General features: G+C 36.0%; 1 protein-coding gene across 1 annotated transcript in view; it reads right to left on the reverse strand.

Annotated features, from left to right (window-relative positions):
* The window catches only part of LOC106466892 (sodium/calcium exchanger 3-like), a 55,867-nt gene extending 47,162 nt beyond the window's left edge, over positions 1-8,705 (reverse strand). The window contains exon 1 of the mRNA XM_013927198.1: positions 8,268-8,705. The gene's annotated coding sequence lies outside the window, so the exon portion shown is untranslated. The remainder of the gene's footprint in view (positions 1-8,267) is intronic.
* Between the last annotated feature and the right edge of the window lie 1,451 nt (positions 8,706-10,156).

The following is a 10,156-nucleotide window of genomic DNA, read 5'->3' on the forward strand; positions in this document are numbered from 1 at the left end:
ATACATAATGTAATGGCTTCTTTACTTTATTGTCTGTAAAACACTACATACATAATGTAATGGCTTCTTTACTTTATTGTCTGTAAAACACTACATACATAATGTAATGGCTTCTTTACTTTATTGTCTGTAAAACACTACATTCGAAATGTAATGGCTTTCTTACTTTATTGTCTGTAAAACACTACATTCGTAATGTAATGGCTTCCTTACTTTATTGTCTGTAAAACACTACATTCGTAATGTAATGGCTTCCTTACTTTATTGTCTGTAAAACACAACATTCGTAGTGTAATGGCTTCCTTACTTTATTGTCTGTAAAACACAACATTCGTAGTGTAATGGCATCTTTACTCTATAGTCTGTTAAACACTACATATATAATGTAATGGCTTCTTTACTTTATTGTCTGTAAAACACAACATTCGTAGTGTAATGGCTTCCTTACTTTATTATCTGTTAAACACTACATTCGTAGTGTAATGGCATCTTTACTTTATTGTCTGTAAAACACAACATTCGTAGTGTAATGGCTTCCTTACTTTATTATCTGTTAAACACTACATTCGTAGTGTAATGGCTTCCTTACTTTATTGTCTGTAAAACACTACATTCGTAGTGTAATGGCTTCCTTACTTTATTGTCTGTAAAACACTACATACATAAATTTCCAATACTTAATTCGTAGCGAGGTTGTTCCTTTTTAATCTAAGAAATTACAAAAATCGGTGTTCGTAATTGTAGTGTTATTACTAAAGGCTTCAAAACACTTTTTCAAACGCTGTTTGCTTGTTGTTAAGCGTAAAGCTACACAATGCTCTGCCCACCAGAGGTATTGAAGCCCGGTTTTTAGCGTTATAAGCCTACAGACTTGCCACTTTGCCACTGGGAGCCTTCAAAGGCTGTATAAAATATTGTCTATTGTTGCTTAATGACCGAAAAGTCATTCGATTTTGTTTTAAGTGGTTTAGTAAAAATACTTAGGTTTGAATATTCGGAAACTTACAATGTTAGAAATGTAATTTTGTCCAACCTTAAAGGCTGTTAACTCCGTTAAGTTTGGTTGTAGATATGATATACTATGATTATGCGACCGTTTAAATACATTTGTCCGGATGGATATATTTTATAAACAGTAAAAAACTATAGAAAACACTCAGTTTATTTTTTACTACTACGTTTTATTATCATCATTAAATACTTTTAATCCTAACTCTCGAAAATAGTAAAATATAAAATAAGCAACAGAGAGCAATTTAATGCAAGATGTCAACCTTATATCAAATTGATCTCTGTACTAAAACGTATTTAATATATTTAATACTGTTACGCCTCTGTTCGTTTGTTTATTTCCGGTATAAATTCTTTCCGAGGAACTTTCTTAAATAAAACTAGTTTATTCTTTCTCGATACAACTTTGTAATACACAGAATTTCCACAGTCACTCTAACTTTTATAAACACACGCTATAATTCACAGCGATTCACACACTTTACTTACTGTACCTACTGTTCGCTTGTCTCAATTATCTATCTCTATATCTATCTATCTATGCAATTCTATCTTTTTCGCTGGCTTTATTTGCCGGGCTTATAAACTAAAAAAGAGGGCGTCTGGAACAAACTAGAGTTGCCAGTAAAATTCGTGATCCTTCGAGAAACTCCAGCGCGCATGCTCCCAGCGTTGAGTGACTTCCGCTGTCGTAACAATACATAAAAAATCAACACACAATCAATAACTCTTATTACACAATTGCGATTCTTATCAACCGTAAACCTAGGCTTAAAGAAACCTCTTACAAACCACCCTTAACTTCGGTGAAACTACAGCCCTATGTCTGTCATTCTGTGGAACAGTTTCGCCTCAATAATTAACGTAAATGACTTGATTAAACGTTGCGTCACAGTTTCACTGGATCCTAGATCGCCCCGTAGAAAGCAAAATTCTCTGCTCGATAGAAAAATCCAGCGTTATTTCCAAAACCGGTTTCTCACACATCCCTCGGACATCAAATCACGACACTTATTAGGCTTATTTTAATCTCTTTCCCGTCGCAATATTATATAAAGTGCGCATGACAGTAAGATAGGCTAGAGTAAGAGTAATTATGCACAATAATAAGTTCAGACATAATCTAAACCTGAGCAGCATGTTTGTGTGGAACATGCGTGGTAAGGTAACCGAAGCAGGAGGATGAATCGGTTTTATGTAAGCGCGCATAGACAGGCAGACAGCTAGAATTGGCTAATTACCTACGATTTAATTACCGAAAGGCCTTTTCCGTCTGCGAAAACAAAACAAACTCGTCAATTACTGTCCAGAAAGAAACTTTCGACAAGGAAACACTGGTCGTTGAGAACACACTGATAATGAAAGAAATGCAAAAGGCATTTTATAAATTTTCCTGATCCAGGGGGGGTTAATGAGAAGGTAATTTTGTGATGATAACAGCAAATTTAAGCTAAAAATGTTTTAACTTGGAAACATCGATTATTTGGGTTGTCTAAAAAAAAATCTTAGTATATCAGAACTCCCTCCTGGATAAGCCAGGATGGAGGCTTTTGTTACTCTTAAAATTAAAAGAACGACATTCATTAAAATGAAGTATGTATGAACGTCATACTGTCACGTGGTACTCGGTAAAGACTGAAGCGTCTCTACATATTCTTGAGAAGCAGGAACGTAACTCCCAAAACGTCTGTTAGTACGAAGAAGAATCCTTGTATGTCGGCAGCTCATAAACACAAACTTTCAATTACCTACCTTCAACCTGGGTCCAACTCCCCTTTCGAACACACACAAAACGGCACGTGATAACTATTATAGCTAAAACAGTCCTCGAACTTCAAACTGCTGGTCTTCACAAAGCAACTGTTAGTTAATCCTTAACTTGTACTAACAAAGCAACTATTATTTAATCCTCAACAGTTTGTGACAAAGTAATTGTTAGTTTATCCTAAACAGGTTGTGACAAAGAAATCGTTAGTTTTTCCTCAACAGACAAAGTAATCGTTAATTTATCTTCAACAGGTTGTGACAAAGTAATCGTTAATTTATCTTCAACAGGTTGTGACAAAGTAATCGTTAGTTTATCCTCAACAGACAAAGTAATCGTTAGTTTATCTTCAACAGACAAAGTAATCGTTAGTTTATCTTCAACAGGTTGTGACAAAGAAATTGTTAGTTTATCTTCAACAGGTTGTGACAAAATAATTGTTAGTTTATCCTCAACTGACAAAGTAATCGTTAGTTTATCCTCAATAGACAAAGTAATCGTTAGTTTATCCTCATCTTGTGGTCACAAATTTATATATTCCAACGAATGTAATTTATACGGGTCAGAAAGTTTGTTTGTTTGTAATTAAGCACAAAGCTAAACAATGGGCTATCTGTGCTCTGCCCACCACGGGTATCGAAACCCGGATTCTAGCGTTGTAAGTCCGCAGACATGCCGCTGTGCCACTAGGGGGCACGGGTCAGAAAGCTAGTATGTTTCGAAAAATTCAAAAGATGGAAACATGTAAATGGAAAATGTCGCTGTGAGGAGAAAAAACTGTCAAGTTTCGGTTGAAACATCAACCACCTTGCTTTTGCTAATAACGATTTTATCTATTTTTCTATCCGATCAAAACATTTGGACATAAAAAACTCAAATTATATTAAAGGGCAAATCAACCCTATAAATATTTAAAAATGTGTGTAAGTTAGCCAAGAAAAATTGGGTAAAACTTGACCTCTTTTTTGCTGCTTGTTCCAGCTACAATAAGAAAAAAGGTTCAAAGTTTTCCCTTCTTTTTTTTTTCTAACTTACCCACTTTTGTGGTATTAACATATCATACGAGACATGTTTTTAAACATTTCACATTCTGAGTATTTTCATGGATTATGTTTACGTGCCTCAGGGGTAACTGTTATTTTATGTGATACATCAAGTGTTAAGTGATGAGAGTAACGAAGATGTTATTTTTTCTTCTTCATCGTCAGACGCCATAATGAGTAGATGACTTACAGAAGTTCGATAAAAGAAAACGAAGCGTGATTGGTTGAACGTATGATAAAAGTATCACCACTGAAGTAATGAGTGTGAACATCTACTGGGTCGCTTTGACGTATAGTTGTCATGGTTAGTAGCCTATACGATCTACTTAATAATTAGTAATTTATTAAGAAATAATTATTAATTGATAATTAGACTTAGGTGGCAATGAACATTAACTTCCAGTCAGTGCAAGCTCTGTAGTTAAACTGAAACTAAAAATCAACCTGGCAATCAGTATAGCTGATTAAATACACCTTCGTTGTTAATCATATTTTTGGCCATAATCCCAATAATATCTCACGAGCTTTAGTCAGCTCAGGAAAGATTTGGTTAATCATAAATACGTATATAAATTCAACAATGCAAAACAATCTTTATATTAAAAGTATAATAAGAAAAAATTAATAATATTATATATATACTGAATACTCTTAATGAAAGTAACTTAGAGAACACAGAAACACTAAAGTGATGGTTTGAACTACTCTCGTAGAAGTGTTACTTGTGTTAGAAAACGCCAATATATCCACAAGACGGAGTAAGCGCGAGATACAGAAGAGTGGGGACCGTTTTCCTTATAGTACCTCTCAAACCCAACTGAACTCGCCTACCATTACTAAAACTGTATAAATAAGAGTTGAGAAGAAGGCCATCCAGTACACAAGGCAGCAGCGAACTCGGCCCATAATTTACAAGTTTTACGATTTTTCAAGTTCAATTGAGGTTTTGATCCAGAATAAAGACTATTGCAAACAGGTAAAGATTTTATAATGAATTACGAAGATAAAAAATCGAAAAGGTTATTGTTGTTATTATATTAGTGCAAAGCTACACAATGGACTATCAGTGCTTTGTTCATTGCCGGGAATCGAACTCCAGATTTTAGCGTTGTAAGTCCGTAAAATTCGAAGACAATGATAATGAAATTAAGTTACAAATAAAAGTTCACTGTAAGTTGGGGATTAACTGCTTGTGAATTTTTCTTTGATATCCACTGTATCTAGACCCCCCCCCCATAGAGTAAAAAAAAAATCCACCCCATTTATAAAGATTTTCCAGGGAAGCTCGCTCCTAAATCCTCGTTATATTAGTGTAATAATGTTGTTGTTTTTTTGTTTTTTTACTCCATAACAGGGACTGGCATGGCCTGGTGGATAGGACGCTCGACTCGCAATCTGAGAGTCGCGGGTTCGAATCCCAATCATCTAACATGCACGCCCTCTCAGTCGTGGGTGCGTTATAATATGACGGTCAATCCCACTATTTGGTGGTAAAAGAGTAGCCCAAGAGTTGGCGGTGGGTGGTGTTGACTAGTTGCCTTCCCTCTAGTCAATCACTGTTATATTAGGAATGGCTACCGCAGATAGCCCTCGTGGAGCTTTGTGCGATATTCAAAATAATAAAAAATAGCTGCATGACGGCAAAGAAGCCTGTTAAGACCATTGTTTCGGCAAACGTTTTTAAACTGGTGATTTCAGGGTTACAGAAATACACTGTTACAAGCAAAGGTATGGGGCGATGCTGGTCTTAAAAATCAATGCTACATCTGGAGATGAGGGCCGCTCCCTTCCCATATTTTGTGCCCAAGCTCACGAAGCGTTCTGTCGATACAAAGATACTTAAACTTTTGTTTCGTGTCACTATCGACATATTGTTTAGATGAGTCCTCGTTAACTGTATTAAGTCAGTAAAACGGCTGCCAGACTCGGACCCGTAGTTCGATTATTTATTCATTTAAACTCCATATTTCGAAGGCCCTCAGAGTTACTCTGCCAAATTTAACTAAAATAGATTCAGTCAGTTCCTCATAACAACTTGTGACACCAGACAGATGATTTGTTTGTTGATCAGCACAAAGGTACATAATGAGTGCCCACCACGGGTATCGTAACCAGATTTCTAGCCAGATAAACTCTCAGACTTTCCGCTAAGCTGAGCCACAGGGGGGGCAAGACAAATGAACGAACAACTCTGACTCATTTATACTAGAACCAAGGATAATTTAGCTAAATATAAATTTTAGTTATTTTTTATGTTGCCTGTGGTGATAAGAAGCCACTAGAACCAATGATAATTTGACTAAATATATTTTTAGTTCTTTTTAAAATAAGGGTGTCCAAAGGATGTATACAGAGGGAGGGGAGGGAGACAACATTATATCAAAGCTATAACTAGGGAAACAGTATAACAACTCAGTAAAAATAGTTAAATTGTTTACTTATGTTGTCTGTTAAACTGTAGCTCAGTAAAAATAGTTAAATTGTTTACTTATATTGTTTGTCTGTTAAACTGTAGTATAAGTAAACAATTTAACTATTTTTACTGAGCTACAGTTTAACAGACAACATAAGTAAACAATTTAACTATTTTTACTGAGCTACAGTTTAACAGACAATATAAGTAAACAATTTAACTATTTTTAGTGAGATACAGTTTAACAGACAATATAAGTAAACAATTTAACTATTTTTAGGGAGATACAGTTTAAACATTATTTTAACTGGAAAGAAAACTTTTAAATAAAAACAAACATCATTTCGTCAACGAAACATCCTTTTGCACTTCGCTTATAAATATTCCAAGTACATATTAATGTTGAACAATTATTAACACAAAACTATTTTTAAGTTAGAAAACTTTAAAAAGCTGATAAAAACAAGAACGTGTCTGCAAATAACGAATTCTGGCCACAAATGTTATCAATTACTAAGATTTAATCAACAATAAGAAATAATACAGTCCACTCGATTCAATTTGCATACATCTCTGGACTTTGCATTAAGACCAACTTCGTTAACGAAACCAAATACTATCACTAATGAGTGTAAGCAATGCTTCTATACAATGAAATGGTCTTTCCTTTATTACATTCAATATGGTATGAAATCTCAGGGGATTTTTTTCCAGTTTTTGTCTATGAAGTATTTTGTAAAATCATTGTTAAATTTGTTTTTCTAGTTATAGAATTTTGCGCACCAGAGGGAAGGCAGCTTGTCAACAGCTCCTCTCTGTTCTGATCGAATACCGACAATCTTCTAGCGCACTCACCACTCCAAAGTAGGAAGCGCGTTTTTGCGGCAAATGGTCGCGAACTATCAATGCGCGGATTCATAGTCCGAGTATGCTAACTACTTGGCCACGCCCAAGCCTGTTGTTAAATAAGAAGTAAAAAAAAGCATCATATAACATAGAGATCTTCCAACAAACTGGCCATTCGAATTCTGGTAACAAATGGATATCATACATTCACATACAAAAAAAAACTACAATTTGCGAATACTTAATTATATACAACAACAAAAAAACTACAATTTGCGAATACTTAATTATTTACAACAACAAAACAGCTTTTATTAAATTAAGTTCTTAAATAACTTGTTTGCTAACGTTAATTTTCATAAACAACAATAACTTAATGAATTAGAACAAATTTTTATTTACATCGTTCCTTCGAGTTTAGACTGAACGGTATTCAGTAAACCTGGGGTGCTGTTTATTTAATACTAATACTACTTTCGAAGAAAGTCCTAAAAAAATCAGGGTTCATTGACGAACAAAACAAATGCAACGTTCGAGATGTTATCGGTTATGAACTTTTTAAAGTAATATGATGTAATTCTGTAAACCGATACGTTTCTGGTTGTTCCAACACAGTAATACTGTAAACCGATACTTTGCTGGTTGTTCCAACACAGTAATACTGTAAACCGATACTTTGCTGGTTGTTCCAACACAGTAATACTGTAAACCAATACTTTGCTGGTTGTTCCAACACAGTAATACTGTAAACCAATACTTTGCTGGTTGTTCCAACACAGTAATACTGTAAACCAACACTTTGCTGGTTGTTCCAACACAGTAATTCTGTAAACCAATACGTTTCTGGTTGTTCCAACACACTAATATTGTAAAGCGATACTTTGCTGGTCCAACGGTTTCATTCTGGATTTTATAAATCAATAGCAGATATATATATATTAGCTTCACATGATTTAAGCGACACCTATAATAAAACAATTTGTCGCATATCACGAAATCAAACCTTAATGTACGTATGTATGAGAGACTCTTATTCTGAACCAAAGCAACAGAAATTGCACTTATTACAAAAATAAAAAGAATTAGTCCTATATTTCAATAAATTATCTAAAGTCCTGCAAAAAAGGAATCAAAATTCTTAACTTCCTTTGTATGAGACCCATTATTAATTACGAAACTTAGGCTTTACCTGTAACAGTCTGTCAACAGCTTCTCCCAGTTGATGAGTGTATACTCTCAAACACCCGTTCACCAGGGTTACGCTGAAGTAATCCACAACCGAATTCTTGAAAAGTGATAGAATAATTATATGGACCAAAGCTGCTAAATCTGTCTCACCGCTGCCCCCTCTTCAGTCTAATCACGGCTTCACACTAACGGGTGCCCAATGAGACAGTTTTATTGTTGTTGTTTTTTTTAAAACGTTAAACTCATTGTTTCAAAACCAGAGAAACCTGTTTTTTTTTAAAGATGAGATCCTAGTTATCGAGACGGAAGAGACTTACCACCAGTCAGGAAGCTGGGGTGGAGAGGTCTTGCACTACAGTTAACACATTGGATACGAGAGCGAAAGACGAATAGGTCTACTCTCCTATTGATCTTAGCTAAAGCCCCAAGGAAGCAGAACCTGCGCGCTGAGGATCACGGGAACTTGGAAGCAACCAAATGTGATGAGGGGGAGACATGCAGTATATGCCAAGTCACGAATATTATTTATAGTGAAGAGTAGGACGTGAGCCATTATATATGCGGTCCTCTTCTCGTCTTTGACTGCTACTCCTTTATTCCCGCCTCGACTTTATTCTCCCCGTTCAATTCTGGCTATTGTTATTTGTTTTATGTATTTAACTGGTATCTGCTTTCGCGTCTCAATTAAAACAAAGGTGAAAAGTTTGTAAAAAAGAAAAGAAATTATGCAGAGACGTCTCATATCGCAGGTGAAAATACAAAAGATTCGGTTTGTTCCGACTTTCGCGCAAAATTACTCGAGAAATATCTGCGCTAGCCGTCCCTAATTTAGCAGTGAAAGACTCGAGGGAAGGCAGCCAGTCAACATCACCCACTGCCAACACTTGGAGTACCCTTTTGTCAACAAATAATGGGATTGACCGTCACATTATAATGCCCCTACGGCTAAAAGGAGGCGAGGATATTCGATGGCGGGGATTTGAACCCGCGACCTGCAGGTTGCGAGTCGAGTGCCACTAAATACCAAATACAAAAAGATTAGGTGTTGTTTCCGGTTGAACGTTGGGAGATGCAAACTAAATGAAATACAGGAAAAGTTAATGACTAGGAACATCAATATATTCATATTCGTCTGTCTTAAACCTTGATAACTATATAACTGAAACGCTAAATTAAATAAAAATACACAAGTCGGTTGAAAGGATCCGACTTACATCAACTATATTGTACTATAGGTAGTGCTGGGACTGCGTGCCTTGAAACAAGGATGTCGCGTGTTCCTATTAGTACTTCACTGTGATAGTTATTGGACTCTGGAGTCTGTTACAGCTCCCCACCCCAGTAATAACACTTACCACTAACCGTTGGTGTATCTCTGATGGAATAGACCGCCACTCCACTTTGTAAGTGACAAAGTGTGATGAGATCTTGTGATCTGTTCCAAAACATCCTAAAGTAGTTCAGTTGGATTCAGATTGGGCTGAGAGAGACACAAGGCAGACTCCGGATTTTTTTTCCCCCCTCTAAAACCATTATTGTCCACGATATTAACTCACCATCGCAAAAAGAGTAATCACTGAACATTACGGTTTTCCATCGTTATAAGCCCCAGTTTCACCACTCAATCCCCCGTGAAATATGTCACAGTTGTGAGTAGAGGGGCACTCATTGGAGCGCATACCTTTGCCACGCAGCGTTGATCAGATTCGGCTCTCAGAAAATAGTAAAAGATGTCCGTCGTTATCAACTGACAGTGGCCATTTTTGGGAGGACAATGAGTAATAATATTCTACATATTTCTACCAAGTTGTATCAAAATCCGATCATTTTTTTATGAGTTATGTAGCCAGTAGCGTAGCAAGAGGGGGCAAGGGGGTAGTCGCCCCCGGG

The sequence above is a fragment of the Limulus polyphemus genome, unplaced genomic scaffold (genome assembly GCF_000517525.1).
Source record: "Limulus polyphemus unplaced genomic scaffold, Limulus_polyphemus-2.1.2 Scaffold2413, whole genome shotgun sequence".
Taxonomy (NCBI): Eukaryota; Metazoa; Arthropoda; class Merostomata; order Xiphosura; family Limulidae; genus Limulus; species Limulus polyphemus.